A 15,186-nucleotide genomic window follows, 5' to 3' on the forward strand; every position below is an offset into this window, starting at 1 on the left:
AATAGGAACATATTATTTAATTGGCAATTAACTTATTCTATGTCCTTCTAACCTCCTGTAAATTAGAATTCCATATGAAATGATTATATAACTTTAATCTTCATAAAAATCTCAACGGGCTTCCCTGGTGGCGCAATGGTTAAAAATCTGCCTGCCAATGCAGGGGACGCGGGTTCGTGCCCCAGTCCGGGAAGATCCCACATACCCCGGCGCGGCTGGGCCCGTGAGCCATGGCCGCTGAGCCTGTGCGTCCGAAGCCTGTGCTCCGCAACGGGAGAGACCACAACAGTGAGAGGCCCGCGTACCACAAAAAAAAAAAAAAAAAAAAAAAAAATCTCAACATTTCATATTCGGATTACAGCAAAATAACCATACACTGCTCTCCTTATCTTTCATCTTGCTATATAATTCCACCCAAACTAATTTAGGGAAACATTCGTTTTCTAGAACAAAGTAACAGCTTAACTCTCTTCTCCAACAAGTCCTAAGTCTTTGTTACAAGGCTGTCATTTCACTTTCTGACCATGGTCTACTGGATCTTTTTTCTTTAACATAAGTCTTCTGCTCTAATCAGGTTTGGACCACATTATAATGTAGGGTTCATGCCACTTCCCAAAATCCCCATCTGGAACATATTCCTTGTCATCCTCCAAAATCCAGACACCGATTTCACATTGTGTCTTCTCCATAAACCCTAAATTGCTACTGGATTTACAGTCAGTAACAGAAGACCTTACTTTTTTCGTAACTGGCTCATTGTTAAGAAATTGACATTAGTTTTACATGACCCACTAGATTTTAAACTCATTAGGGCACAAATCAAGTTTTTGACCTCTTGTCTATCACATGTACAATAGGGAATTACATCCTTCATAAATGTTTGCTTAAGTATACATATATAAGATGTCCCAAATACCTATCTAATCTTTTTCAAATATCAATTTTTTATCTTTTTTCTTTTTTTTTTTTTTGCGGTACACGGGCCTCTCACCGCTGCGGCCTCTCCCACTGTGGAGTGCAGGCTCCGGACATGCAGGCCCAGTGGCCATGGCCCACGGGCCCAGCCGCTCCGCAGCACGTGGGATTCTCCCGGACCCGGGCACGAACCTGTGCCCCCAGCATCTGCAGGCGGACTCCCAACAACTGTGTCACCAGGGAAGCCCAATTTTTTATCTTTTCAATAGTAGAGTCTATTTCCTAGGAAGTAATAATTTTATAAATATCTTTTGGACATATTTTTAGATATAGGTCAGTACTTCTTAGAGACCTAAAACAAGTGATATCTTGGAATGGTTTAGACAATATAAATTTATACAGTTTATTTATAAACTATGTTACACTTACATTTATGTTTAAATTTATATTTGGGTTTCTTTTTATTTACATATTTTTAAAAAATACACAGTTTCACTATTTATTTTAACGGGATCACTAGTTTTTATTTATTTTGCTTTAAACCTGAGTGTCATTTTGTTCAGGAAAAAGTAACCTGAGGGCTTCCTTCAGCAAAGTAGTGAGGTCTGCCTTGGTATTTGATTCTCTGCTGAGATCCACGTGGTGAACTCTTTGTGAAGGATTGTACAGGCTCTGCAATTTGGCCCACAATAGCCCTTAGGAAATCTTCCTTCTCCTCATTGACCCAAATTGCCTTTTGTCCCCAAGGCCCCATGACTTTTCATTTCTCTGAATGCCATCAGTATTACATCTAATCAGAATAGCTGCCACATATTTAATTTGAATACAGACTGCCTTGTGCTGCTCTCTATATGCTTTAGATAAATTTTGTCCTCTCAAATACACTCAGGGACAGGGACTCTGCCCCCTTTACAATGATTAGGACAGTACTGAACATTTAGTAAAAATGTTATGAGTACTTGTGGACTTGAATCTTTGCCAAGTTCAAGTCTCACAGTCAGACACACACACAAGCACACACAAAATGACTCTAGTTAAAATACAATACCAGTGTTCTTATGGAAAAAGGAGATTTTCAACTCAGAATGCACCACTTTAGATACCACTTACCTGAAAAACGAAAGTGGTTTTCCTCCCTCAGAGTGCCTTCCATATTCTAGCAGAAAAGCCAAATCCCATATGCTCCAATTCTCCCTTCCTTCATCCACTTATCCATCCATTCACTCATTCACAGCAAATGTACTAACCAGCCAATGTGAGCAAGGCCCAGGCAAATGCTGTGGGAAACATCAAGGTGTATCAGACTTGTTAATGCTGATTGGTGAGATGAGACTGGCAAGAACCATTCACCGAGCAAGGAGTGTTCAGAGAGTGAGCTTGGCTGAGAATGGACACCTCTAGGGCCAGTATCCTTCCATTTCACCAGGGCACTTAAATCAGGTGGTAGGTAACCAGCATCTCTGAACTTTGCATGCCCTGGTGGAGCGATATTGAGTAGTTTGTGCAACAGAATAATGGGGAAATACTGAACGCCCTTTTGAACTGCTGCCAGAAAAATGCCAAAAACAAAAGTGGGCAAGAGTATGAAAAAGCATTCAAGTAACCCCAGGATGGAGATTCAAGAAGACAAACTAATCAGAATATTAAGACATGATATAAAGAAATAAATACAGATATTTAAGTAACAGCTATTTTAAATTGTTCAGTGATTATAACAATAATTAGTACTTAAGGATTTGTATTTTTAAAGCAAGCTCCGGTGTGTTATTTTATTTTTTGTTTGTTTGTTTGTTTGTTTTGCGGTACGCGGGCCTCTCACTGTTGTGGCCTCTCCCATTGCAGAGCACAGCTCCGGACGCGCAGGCTCAGTGGCCATGGCTCACGGGCCCAGCCGCTCCGCGGCATGTGGGACCCTCCCGGACCAGGGCACGAACCCACGTCCCCTTCATCGGCAGGCAGATTCTCAACCACTGCGCCACCAGGGAAGCCCTATTATATTTTATTTTAAAAGTCAAAGTTAAGTCCATTGATGTGCTGGTGAGTTAATAAGGAATTAAGTTGCAGTAACTCAAATGATTTAAGCCTAATACCGCTGCCTCTTTCAGTTTCCCATTTTAAAGTGGCTTATTCACCCATCAGGTACTGCTGTGCATCTGTGGCAGCTTAGTAAAATGGGAGATAATTCACCTGCATTGTGTTATCCTTGCCCCATTCAATTGAATTACTAGACTTGAGAGGTCATAACACATTATAGCAATTATATTTGCTTAGAAGTCTTTTGTAGTGAAGATTGATATTTCAGTACCAGTGGTACTCAGCATATATGCCTGCTGGTAAATTACCTTATTAAGCTTGTTGTTATAGAAAATCATATGTGAAAAGAGAAACAATAACCCAGGTTTCCTTCTGGTCATCTGTGGCATTAAATTTTGTGCTTATGAGACAAAAAGTACCTCATGTGATATGCTTTTGTAAATACAAAAATAAAATGTACCATGGCATTTAGGAAATGAAAATGGGCTGTTGAGTCTGTACATTTCAAAGTAGTAGTCCTTTCCATTTAGTTCATGATATTTACATTTCACAGCAACAAAGATTTCTCTGAACCTGGCCCAAGATTTCTCCTGGTCATGGGCCAAAGTTTATAATCATTAAGAGTTTCATGTTTCTATCAGCAAATCCTGGTGTACAGGAGTTAAAGGGAGCCCTTGATCACTGAGAGTGACAAGATGTGTACAACAAAGTAATGTATGAAGACACTAGTATGTGGTGAACACTCACATATATTATTACCTTACGATATCTTCTATTTGCCCTGAGGTCAATACAATAGTATCCCAGTTTTATAAGATAAGAGAACTAAAGCACAAGAATGTTGTTATTTTCCCAAAGTTGATGGAATTCAACCAAGATTTGTTTCAAATCTGTTTTCCCCACCATACAATGCAAACTTCCCTAGGTTAAATACTTTACTTCACAGGGGGCAGACAAGCTAACAAAGTACACAGCTTCAAGTAGCTTCACAGAAATATGTAGATAATAAATCTTAATAGGTTATTTAAGGTAACTAAAGCATTTGGGGACCATTTCTGACCTTACATTTTGTCAGAGAAGACTAGACCTTTCTAACATACATCTCTTGGCATTGTTCTCAGGATACAAGTGAATAGATAATGCATCTTATACAATATGGCAGTTTTTTATTTCTTGCAAGTTCAAAAAGACTTCATCAAATAACTGACTACTTATGGGTACCAGCCATCTTCATTCTGAGGTGACCAGAATCACCTCAGGTAAGTCATCCATAAACTTATCAGCATATTTTCCCACTCTCTTCTCCTTCCCTGTTGCCTTCTTGGAAGATAGGTTTGGTCCCTCTTTTCTACACCCCTTCCCTTCCTGCCTCCTGAGGCCTCGATTCCATCAATCACAACCTCTACTTTGTATCTTCAATTCATCCCTGATTGCTGGCTCCTTCTAGTCAGTGGGAAGTCCTTGTCCAAGTAAAAACTGAAAATACAAAAGAAAAAAAAAGAAACTCCATCCTACTCCTTTCTTGACATCTTCTACTTCCCTTTCCCTTCACAGCCTGGTTTCTTGAGAGGGCGGTCTACAATGTTTGTTCCATTTCCTCACTGCCTACCCATTCCCCATCCCACACAATCTGGCTCCTACCCTCACCGTTCCACTGAAATTAGCCTGGCAAAGTTACAAATGATCTCCTAGTTGCTTAATTCAATGGACGCTGTGTGCTTTCCCAGCTTATATACTAAAATTGGAAAGATGTGGAGAAGATTATCATGGTCTTTGGACAAGGATGACAAGCAAATTCATGCAGTGTCTCATATTTTTATAGTAGGAGCTCATTTTGTTATATATAGACATATATCTAGATAGAGAATATATTTACATATAGGAAAAAATCTAGAAAGACATACATCACAATTTTAGCAATAGTTCTGTTGGGTGATGGGATTTATGGCAGTTCCTAAATTATACATAATTATGTATATTTCCACTAAATATATGTATTTTCACTATATGTATATCTATCCATATATATTCAACTTACATAATGGTTACATATACCTTGTCTAAATAAAGATAAATCTATCACCTCGAAATATCCAGTGGCCCCTTTTCAGTTCTTATCTTACTTGACCTCTGAGCAGTATTTGACAATATTAATATTGTACTCTTTCCTTGGCTTCAAGGACACCACTCTCTCCTGGTCACCACTCTCTCCTGGTCTTCCTCTACCCTCTTGGCAACCTGTTCTTAGTCTTTCCATGCTCTACACGCAGCCTCTGGGGGGTCTCATTCATGTCTGTAGTTCACATTATGTTGAAAGCTCCCAAATCTATTTCTCTAGCTCAGGGCTCCTGCTCGGGTTTCAGCCTCTTATAAGCAATTATTTATTAATACTAGTTTTCCAAACACTTCAAAGTCAACATGCTTAAAAGTGAACTCATCAATTTCCCCCCAAACTGGTCCAATTGCTATGTCATATGTCAATGAATAGAACCACTCACTATCCATCAAGCCCTGTGAGAAAGCTAGGAGTCATTTTTAATTCCTTTCCTTTTCCTTACCTCCTACATCAAAACACTCATCCGGTCAAATATATTCTACCTCTAATATTTCATAAATATCACTTTGTTTTTCTCCATCACTACTACCTTGATCAAGGCTCTCATTATTTCTTCCTTAGATTATTGAGAAGCCTCTTGACTGGTCATGTTGCCTTCAGTCTCAGCCCCTCTGATTCCTCCCCTAGTCTGCAGTGATTTTTTTTCCAAAATATAAATTACACAGGTCACTATCTATAGAAAAGCCTCTGATGGCTTCCACTGCAAAAGGATAAAGTTCCAATCATATTTACTGTCCTTCAGTATTGACTCATTGCTCAGCATTCATCCGCCTTGCATCTTAAGTTTTTATGGACTCTAGATTTAGTGAACTGCTAGTTGTTCTCCAAATATATTATATTCTCTGATACCTCTAAACCTTTGCCATGTCATTCCTTCCACAGGGAAGCTCCTTCCCCATTTTCTTCCCTTGACTTACTCTCGGTTATCCTTTGAATCTCAACTCAGGCATCATTCCTTGACCTGCTCAGACCCACTCTTGTTCCGAGAGCACATTATGCTTCCCTCTAGTGTGCCCTAAATCACACTCTATTTTAATTGTTCATTCATTTGTCTTTATCGCATTAGAATGTTGGAATCCTTGAGGACAGTACTGAGAATTTAATTTTTTTAATAAACACATAAGTAATGATTGGTATAAAAGAGGATGATGTGATGTGAGGGAGATACAAAACAAAGCCTCTTGAACAAATTTACCCACAAAACATTACTGTGTCACTCTTCAAAATCACTAAAGTAAACATAGGTGCATCTAAGGGTATTTGTTCAACCCCAATACTGACAGCTTGAAGAGCTCAAAATTCAGGAACAAGTCCAGGAAAAAAATTAGAACTTGAATTAGAGCCATCCCTACTGACAAGCATAAGGTCTTTCGAGAAGGCACTTTGCTGCAGGAATGTCATGATGTAATGCAGGGAACATAGCACAGGAAGTGGGAAACCCAGTTGGTTTTTTTTCCCCAGTTTTTACTTATATCTTTACTTTCCAGCCACCCAAATGATTCTCTTGGCAAATCACCTGCTTTACCTAAAATTATAGGGCAGCACGTTTGTGAGCCAGAAAGAACCAGATAGTCTTCTATATTCCCTTTAACACTAAAATATTCACAACATTTCAGTGAGAATGCTTTTCAACCAACTACTTTCAGTTTTTATAATACAAACCATATGACACACTAACCAGGTATGATTATCTGGGGGCTTATTGAAGATGTTCCTTAAGAACTACCAAGTAATCTTTGTTAACCAAATTTAAATACTGTCTTTCACACACTGGTATTAGGGACCTCACAACAGGAAGTATGACTCTACATTGGCTCTTCAATACTAGAGAGAGATTACCTGTAATCAATGGGTAGAACCTTGATTCAGGCTCCTCTCTCTCCTCTGACCAAAGACAGGCATGCATGAATGCTCCCTCTGACTAGATAAAAACAGAGGGAAACAAATGGCCTCAAATAGCATTGGTATAAATTATAATATAACTGATATGGAAAATACTGCACCTCACAGACATTTCCTTCCACAAATCCCTCAAAGCTTGCTGCTCTTTCTTTCAAACACAGTCTCAGTTCATTCAAATATTGTATATCCACAGCTTTGAGTTAGGGCTTGATCCTTCTCCAGCCTGAGAAAGAATCATAGTCTTTTTCCATGGCAATTACGTGGAATTCCACATGATTGGAATTTCCACTTTGCCATTTCTTAGTTTAAGTTTGGGTTTGTCACCAAATGAGATCTAACAGCAAGTCAGCTAAGGACTTCTGGGAAAGGTTTTCTTAGGGAACAGACAGACATGTTATCCTTTCCTGTGCATTACTATAACTACATGTGACTGCTGCATCCATTTGTGAAAATGAGAAGAAATAATGACCACAGCTAAGGATAACAGAGTAGAAAGAAGGAAGCCACTTGGGTCTTTTATGACAATAATACATTCAATTAGCCAAGACTGAAACTATCCTGTCTTTAGAAACGGTAGATATGTTTTCATATTATTTGCAGCCCAAAACCCTCCTAACTGACATACTACTGATTGCTTTCAAGCATTCTTTATGTTGAAATTGGCAGACTTACAATACATACAAAGGGGCTGGCAAACTATAACCCAAAGGCAAACTCTGCCCACCACCTGCTTTTGAAAATAAAGTTTTACTGGAACACAGTCACCCCTTTTCATATTGTCTACAGTTGCTTTCTGCTACAACAGAAGTGTTGAGTAGTTGTAACAGAGACTGTGTGACCCACAAACCTGAAAATATTTAGTATCTGGCTCTTTACAGAAAGAAGTTTGCCAGCCCCTATTCCATATCAGCAGATCTCAGCTCGGGGTTGTATCACCAGATAACATTTTCCAAGGGCCATTGTGGATGTTCCAATCATCATGAAGTTCTACAGGGTCAGGGTTGATTAATGTCATGCAAAGTTGAAGTCCCATGCTAAAAAGGATACCCTCACCCAAAATATCAATAGTGACCTTGTTGAGAAATACTACTCATACCTAAAATAACCCTTAATTCTATGCCATGTCTTGGGCCACATGAATATTTTTTTCACACTACACCTACCACCACAAGTGTGGTAAGTTTACCAGCTCAGGTAAATAACAAATTAGAAGTACATTGCAGAACACACTATTGATCCTCATTAGATATTTGTTGATTAATTAGAGGAAATATATGTATCGTTACTTTAGGAGATACTTTTAAAATTAAAATTTTCTGTTTTAGGGGCTCATTTAGATATAAACAGAACACTCCAAGTTCTGTTCTAAAATACAAGTTGGCTCAGCACACAATTTTTATTGAAGCATACTTTATTTTACGTTCATGAATTTTTAAGTGCTTTCTACTTTCAATTTTACAGAGTGATTGTAATTTCTTTGGAGTTCCTTTTATATTAAGCAGTATTTTATAAATAATGATAATTATTCTAATTCCTGCTTTAATAAAAAGACCTTAAAATATTTCATTGGAAGGAATTAAATTAGCCTCAGTATAGAGACCTGAGATCTGGAAGAAAAGCACATGCACCTGAAACCACTGGAACTGTTTCATAATCAAGAAATATATACCCCTAACTACACAGTCAGCTGAAAGTGAAAATTATAGGGGTATAAAAATATGTGAATTGCATTCATAAAAACAAGTCAAGGGATATAAAACAAATCTATCTTCAGTGGAATATACCACAGGTCCTAGAAATCTTAACTCACCTAAAATTGTTATTTCAATCAAGATACTGCAAAACTAATGCCTAGGAAAATCAGGCTGAGGCACTGCTTCAGTGAGACCAGAATGATGATGGAGTTAGTGGTTTAGGCATTTAGAAAATAAACAGATAGCACTCCACCTTTTCAGATTTGAGCCAATTGTTTTTTTTCTGCTTTGCAGAATATAGAAGACAATAAGAGGAAGGCATTAATGTGCTCTGAACTTCATTTGTCACAAATACTATCCCAGTTTACTACTAATTCCTTTCATGTTCTTTGAGAGTTAGGGTTTCTTGTATATTTATAGGCCAAAACCACCTAAAGATTTCCTCAGCATTCATGAAAGAAGTGCCACCAACTCCTCTCCTATCTAAAATGGCTGCACTGTATATATGAAAATGATTCACTATGAAACAACCCCCTGGTTAGACAGCAAACACTGTTAAGGTACTTCTGCCTGGGAGACATGCACTGACTCTGGGCAGTGGAAAAGTCATTTCAGCTTGGACCCCAAATATGAATAACCTTGCCTACACAAAACACACAAAAGAAGTGTAAAAAAAAGTGTAAGATATACACCTCTCGTGGGCATACAGGACATTGATCCTAACAAGCATGTAGTTGGTGGAGATAATACATGCGGGACGATACACCCACATTGGCAGAACTGGTTGAACAGACAGATAAAAGCAAAATTTAGGACTTAGCGTATCAGGCATACAGCATTATGAACACAGCATAGGAGAGAAAAGGGAACCCTCAAAACGACTGTGCTTGGAGAGAATGCTGAGAAATACACCAAAGAAACTCAGAGCTTCAGTAAAATGCAGCAGCAAAAAAAAACCTGCCATGGAACACACAAAACAGGATCCCACAACATAGGAGAAAAGAACACAGCCAGGAACAGAGCCTGCACAATGAAGCGTTTTAACCAGTTTTCAGTGACCAAGAAGTGGAAATTGTTATCCCAATATACTATCGATTATTTGTACTTTGTTACATTTATGTGTATAGTACAATGTACATAATTCTCAGTTTAGAGACAAACTCAACCATTTGCAAAGGGAAAAAAACTTTAGTTGTAGAAAGAAGTTGAAGGCTCACCCACACAGTGTTGTTTGGTATATGTACCTGGATCAGTGGCTCCTCCATCTCAGTCACAATCAAGGTTTTAATGCCCCAAAGGGGCAAAAGTTGGGTTAAGTGACACCACCTTTAAACTTTGAATCATACAAAATGATTCATAATAATTGGAAAAGAATTAGGAAATACATATAAACAAAAAGAAAGGTTTTCCCAAATTCCGCTCAACATTTTGATGTATTTCACGCCAGACTGTTTGTTTCTGTGTCTCACACTGTGTACGCTGAAAGTTCTTTAAAATTGGAAACAGCATGTACACTGTTTGAAACAACCTTCCTTGTTTGTTGTTTCTTTTACATGGTAGATTGGTTTTCAATGTTACTGTGTTTCTGTGTTTAAAAGCTACATAGTAGGCTATTTTATTTAATTTTCCGGCCCAATTCTTTGTGGTTAGACACACACAGCATCTCCCCATTGTTGTAAATGTGCCTGGGATTTAATTCACAGAGGGGACTGAGTTATGGAGAAGTCAGTGCCATTGAAAGAAGCTTTATTACAGTTACCAAGAAAAGGAGGCATGCTATATACCACAGGGCCACATGGGGAAGCACGGCAGTTTGTCAGGAGGCAGAAAGGGATGAGGGAAGAGCAGGGTCCAGAGATTTTATCATGGTTTCCAAGGGAAGAAATGGGTGACTCAGGATAGGTGAGTCTAAGTAAGTGTAGAATTGGAGAGTTTGAATAATTTCAGCAGGCTCTGAACTATAGGGGTGGTCCACAGTTGTCTGATACCTAGTCCTGGAGTGATTTAGGACAGGAGAAATATTGGCTTGGTTTGTGAGAGTTAGATAAATTAGGTGGTTGCATCTGTGGGCTTTGGATTGGTTGTTTTACACATGAAAGGCATGCTCCCAGGCAAGTTATTTACTGTCCTTATGAATCAGCCAGCCCTGGGAGGGAGGCTCTCTCTCCAGGACTAGTAAGGCACCAAGATGTTAAAACATCATAAAATACAAAAAAATATAAAACATGATTAATACAGCCATACAAACAGATACTTAGTGAGCATCTCTTCAGCAATCTCTCCTCCCTGTATCATCTGTCAAGACAGTAGTATTCAATCCACCTATATCACTGATGCCTTCATCACCTGGCACCATTCTTCTTTAACCTTTGGTATTATTCTTTTTTTTTTTTTTTTTTTTTTTTTTGCGTTACGCGGGCCTCTCACTGTTGTGGCCTCTCGCGTTGCGGACACAGGCTCCGGACGCGCAGGCTCAGCGGCCATGGCTCACGGGCCCAGCCGCTCCGTGGCATGTGGGATCTTCCCGGACCAGGGCAAGAACCCGTGTCCCCTGCATCGGCAGGCGGACTCTCAACCACTGTGCCACCAGGGAAGCCCCAGACAGCTGTTTTGAGGGCAAATTGGTACTCTACTTTTTCAATTGAAGTTTTTAATTTTCATATATTTTACCTCTGAAATTCAAATTCCAGTCATTTATTTCACTGATAAAATTTATAAAACATGATTCTCATTATGTTTATGTTCTCATAATGTTTGGGCAACTGCACTAAGGCCAATGTGGCTAGAGCACAGAGGAAGAGGGAAGGGGAAGAGATGGGACAGTTTGGAGTGTTAGATGATTTAGACACAGGACTTTGAGGGAATTTGAGAACTGGGAAGAGGACAGGTCACAGGAAGGCTCACAGGACAAGGGCAAAAATCTTGACTTTATTCTCAGTTCAAAGAGAAACCAACATGGGGTTTTTAGCAGTAGAGTGAACCCCAAAGGCAGAGTTGTTAGGTTTCTGAAAAATACGCCTGAAGGGGCACAGCTGTGAAGAGGGGGAAAAAGAACAAAGCTGCTGCCAATGAGATAAGAGAGAAAAAAATCTCTTGAAAACAATGTAAAAGGATAGGAATAATATTGTCAAGTGGAAGAAAATAAAAACAATAAAGAAGTTGGTGAAGTTGGGAGAAAGTAAGTCAGAGGTTATCTAAAAGCTATAGGAGAAAAATTCCATTGGGGAAAATATCTTAACAACAAATTAAGTGATATCCCTGGCAGAAAAGAGAAATCAGTAGGAATAATCTGTATTGGTTCCCTGGAACAAAAACTGATTCAGTCTGGACCATACTCTTTAGAGAAATGTTAATCTTTAATGCAAAAATAATAAAACTTTTATAAAGAAAAAAATTCAGTTGTTCCACAATTGACAACTTCACCAACTTCAGGCAACTTCTCTGATTTTAAATTGTTAATTTAAAATAAATATGTTTTTGAAATTGGAAAAACCTAGGTCAAAATATCAACTAAGTTCCACAAGGACCTGAAGAATGACTTAAAATCACAAATAGACTATTTTTTAAAAAATAAATCTACACTATGGAACTATACATTCAATCTATTGAGCAAAGAATTCATCATTCCATATTATAACATCCTTACTATTTGGCACAATGTCAAGGCTATTCAAGCAATATATATCCTCTCATTAAGTAGAATGTCTGTGTTAAAAAAAAAACATGTTTTTAAGACATCAAGTATCAAAAACCTTGAACAAGAAATGTTAACACTTTCAGGATGTGTAGTTAAATACTAAATTAACTATAGCTCCAAAAATAAATCATCAACTGAATGTATTTAGACAGGGAGTCACATGAAAAATTTATAAGTCATTTGAAGCACAAAAGATGAACCATCAGAATATACCAGAGTGGAATTCCATTTTGATACCAACAACAGAAAGTATGATTTAACAGAGAAGTACCATGATATAACAAGGGAGTTCAACTGTATGTTTATGGAGACAGAATTTAAACTGTGATGTAATCACAGTTAAGATATAACCAGCCAAAAATAGTGAAATTGCACTTTATCTGTTCTACCAGATTGGTCACACACCCATTGGAAATCTGCTACTAGGAGGAGGTGGCAGGCAGCTCTGTACAGGGTATTTACAGGATAATAATCATCCCACAAATTTCCCCTAAAGTTGCTGTGAGAACATGGATGTGTAGCACTATTATTATGTGTGTCAAACCCTCCTTGGCATATTTCAAACAACTCTGGGAGCTTCTATACTCCTCGAATTCATATGCTAACTTGTTTTTATGGTTTATGGCAAAACAGAAGGCCATAGCTGAAATAACTAAGAACGATAGGCTTTTAGAGTTGGAAGAAATCTGGTTTTTTGAAACAACACATTCTTCCCTTGGAAAAACCATCTGTATCTTTAGAATCAACTCTGTAACTCTTTCCTTCATGTTTAAATGGTGATCTCATAACATAGGACCAAAATACATTCCCAGAGCTACAGTATCCAGAGCTTCTGCCACAGAAGCAGTCTTGAGGAGAAAGAGTTACACAGAAGGTAAGACGCAGGGAAAGAACTTGGAAAACATGCATCTAACTACACATCTTTACCAAAATGAATCAATATTCACTACCTAAGCAAAAATATTAAGTATTTAAAATTGCTAGTTATATAATATTTCTACAAGTGTTCTGGAAATGTTTCCTACTGTAATATCTCTATCTCCCTGCCCCAATCTCAGACCCCTCCATATAGCCTACTGCACTAGCCCCAGAGCAATTTTTCTAAGCTACAATCCAATGTTGTATTTTAAAAGACAATCTAAAATCCTTCAGCTACTTGCCATCATCTCCTATCACACAAGGTTGTTCATCATCTAGCCCTGCTTTCCTGTCCACGCTGCTCTTCATGCCTCCTCCATCAGACTTTCCAGCTTCATATTCATTTTCCACACCTTTCCCATCTCAGCAGTCCACACACACACACACACACACACACACACACACACACACACACAAACCCATTTGCTATTCCTAGGACACATATGCTGACTCAAATATACAAGATTATGCAAAACCGCTCTCTGTGTGGGTCTCTCTTGCCCAGCAGACAAACTCCCACTGATCTGCCACGTCTCAACAAAAGCATGCTTTTTTCAGTCTTCTATGTTTCTTGGTTCACAAAGCATTTCTAGGCAGAGATTTGACTACTTGGCACAGCAAATTATTCTTTACTTTAATTAGGTGTTTATATGTTCTCCCCTCAAATAGGCAGAGTCTCATGCATCTTCACATCCTGGAACCAAACGCACTGCCCATTATACAGGACACTTTTAAATCAATGTGTCAATGAAATCAATAATTCAGTGCATACATGTATCTATGAACTTGAAAAATCCATTTCTATGTATTCTGATTTTACTATATATGCTTGCAAATTAGAAAATGATGCAAAATAAAACAGCTCTATTTCGTTGGAAGATGACAGCATTCCCCACTATACAGCAAATAAAAGACAATCCTTATGCCCTGGACATTTATTACATCTTACAGATACTTAAAAGAGAAAAAGAGAGGTAGAACACTGAATTCATCTTTCATTATTAGTTGTATAATAATATTGGAAGACTACTCATAACCTTAGAGTTTTAAGAAGTGTGTAATTTTTCTTTTTTAGCTTTAATTTAGATATATATATATATTTGTTTATTAAGACTTTATTTTTAGAGCAGTTAAGGGTACAACAAAATTGAGTGGGAGGTACAAAAATTTCCCACATACGCCTTGTGCCCCCATATACGTAGCACTCTCCATTATCAACATCACTCACCAGAATGCTACATTTTTTACGAACAATGAAACTACACTGACACATCGTAATAACCCAGAGTCCATGCTTTACCTTAGGGTTCACTCTTGATGTTGTATTATCTATCGGTTTGAATAAATGTATAATGACATACGTACATCATTATAAGATACAGAGTATTTCCACTACCCTAAAAACCCTCTGTGCTTGTCTATTCTTCTCCCACCTGGCCCCCCACTGCTCCTGGCAACCAAGGGTCTTCTTATTGTCTCCATAGCTTTGTCTTTTCCAGAATGTCATATACTTGCAATCATACAATAGGCAGACTTTTCAGATGAGTTTCTTTCCCTTAGCAGTACATATTTAAGATTTCTCCATGTTTTTCATGGCTTGATAGCTCACTTCTTTTCAACACTGAATAATATTCCATTGTCTGAAGGTATCCCAGCCTATTTACCTGTTAACACACTGAAGGATATCTTGGCTGCTTCCAAAACTCGGACATAATGAGGAAAGCTCCTGTAAACATCCTTGTGCAGGTTTTTTTGTGTAGATATAAGCTTTCAACTCCTCTGAGTAAGTACCAAAGGACGTGATGGCTGCATCTTATAAGAGTACGTTTAGTTTTGTACAAAACTGCCAAAACTGTTTCCCAAAGTGGCTGAACCACTTTGTATTCCCCCCAGCAGTGAATGAGCGTTCC

The 15,186-nt window shown here is 38.3% G+C and overlaps 1 protein-coding gene and 1 non-coding gene across 5 annotated transcripts in view; one reads left to right on the plus strand and one right to left on the minus strand.

Moving 5' to 3' along the window:
* Positions 1-15,186, minus strand: part of CTNNA2 (catenin alpha 2) — a 1,229,110-nt gene that overhangs the window by 1,045,542 nt on the left and 168,382 nt on the right. The window lies entirely within an intron of this gene.
* LOC114901187 lies at positions 4,665-4,767 on the plus strand. The gene has a single exon (XR_003795066.1). It is a non-coding gene; the product is annotated as a U6 spliceosomal RNA (small nuclear RNA).

This window comes from Monodon monoceros, unplaced genomic scaffold, assembly GCF_005190385.1.
Source record: "Monodon monoceros isolate NGI ecotype Baffin Bay Population unplaced genomic scaffold, NGI_Narwhal_1 Super_Scaffold_19, whole genome shotgun sequence".
In the NCBI taxonomy this organism is placed as follows: Eukaryota; Metazoa; Chordata; class Mammalia; order Artiodactyla; family Monodontidae; genus Monodon; species Monodon monoceros.